Genomic DNA, 1,811 nt, shown 5'->3' with positions numbered 1-1,811 from the left:
GTTATAGGCACGAGCCACCACGCACAGCCTAGAAGTACAGTATTTTCTAAGAGGTTGAAAAAACAATAATTCATTGCAACCTGAAGCTAAATCTGCTAAGATATGTTACAGCTAGTGATGGTAAAATTATGAGAAGGACAGAAAGAGGCTTGATTGAACAAGTTTAAAAAACTTGTGATAAATGTAAGGCTATTGTTATTTATTGTATTATTTATCAACAGATAATTTGTGGAAAATATTTGATGGTATCAGGTGCTATTGAACAGTAATGTCAACAGTGCACTTAATTTGCTCTAGTAGACCAGCCATCAGAAATTAGAAACTGAAGGTCCTGACAAGAGGGATCACACAGCAGTTTAATGACTTAACGCTGCAAAGTTGTGTGTGTGTGTGTTTTGTTTGTTTGTTTGTTTTTGTTTTTATTTTTAACTCAGGGCTGAGATGGAAATTTTTTTTTGAAGGGGAAGAACTGCCCTCAATTACTATGATCAGACACTGAATGGCTTTGGAAGTTAGCTTTTGTTTCAGATTGGATAATGCTTTTTAATACATTCAGCCCCAAATTACAAGGCAAAACAATGTTCATATACAAAACTTGTACCACAGTAAAGTCATTTTGATGACAGCTAACACTGCTAGAATCATAGTAATATCAAGCTGCCCTGTGCACTGCCTGTGCTGTCAAAAGTTAAAAGAGGCGATTCTCCAATCCCACAGAAATTTTCAGCAGATATATTCTCTGAACTCGAGCTAAAGTACCAACAGTGTGTTAAAAACTTAATGCAAGTGCAAAAGCAATTTCCATATTTCAAAATCTACTTAACTATGCAATTGAGGAGCTTCAAGCTAAGCCTCACTTTGAAGTGACTAATTTGCAATGTAATGACATGCTAAAAGCAAACATAAAGAGATGAACATACTAGAATCCATAAATGTCTTCCATGCAATGAATATGCCCCAAACCATATACTCACAGATTAATATTAGCCATTTGACATCTCCTATCTTTATGAAAAGATATTTTCAAAATGAAATAAATAAAATTACACTACAGGTCATTAACAGATGAGCATTAGCAAATGACTTTGATGATAGAAACACTAACTTTGAGCTCCCATCTGTAATAATAATTATTATTATAAAGATGATTTAATTCTTCTCATTATCAATAATTACACTCAATTAGTATTGTATTTTGAATTTCATCAATAAATATGAGTGGACTTTTTTTCTCCCTTGTTATATAAGTACCTACATAATATCCTTGATTTGGCCATTTGACTTGCAAATCCTAAAATATTTACTACTTGGCCATTTACAGAAAAAGGTCTCTCTCAGGCTTATTTTATAAGAGCACTAATCCCATTCATGAAGATTCCACCTTTATCACCTAATCACCTTCCAAAGGCCCTACATCCTAACCTAATGACATTGGTGATTAGGTTTCAACATACGAATTTTCGTTGATGGGGACAGTCACAAACATTCAGATTACAGTGGGAGTATATTTAAAAGCCTGGAAAACACAATTAATTTTGCACAAGCTTACTTTGACAAAGAGTCCCTAGGTTGATCGCCAATAATTTCTATCTCCTAGTGTTCAAGTATTTGTGTAATACTCTCCCCTTGAGAGTGATTGGGACTTGCGACTTCTAACCAATAGAATATAGCAAGGGAAAGGGATGCCACTCCCATAATTACGTAAATATGTATATAAAACATACAATATATAGTTTATATTATTTATACACATACATTATTATAATCTATAATAATAGGTGTATATAAGCCATTTTATATATAGATATATG

The sequence above is a fragment of the Mandrillus leucophaeus genome, unplaced genomic scaffold (genome assembly GCF_000951045.1).
Source record: "Mandrillus leucophaeus isolate KB7577 unplaced genomic scaffold, Mleu.le_1.0 Scaffold392, whole genome shotgun sequence".
Taxonomy (NCBI): domain Eukaryota; kingdom Metazoa; phylum Chordata; class Mammalia; order Primates; family Cercopithecidae; genus Mandrillus; species Mandrillus leucophaeus.
This window is presented reverse-complemented; position numbering follows the sequence as displayed.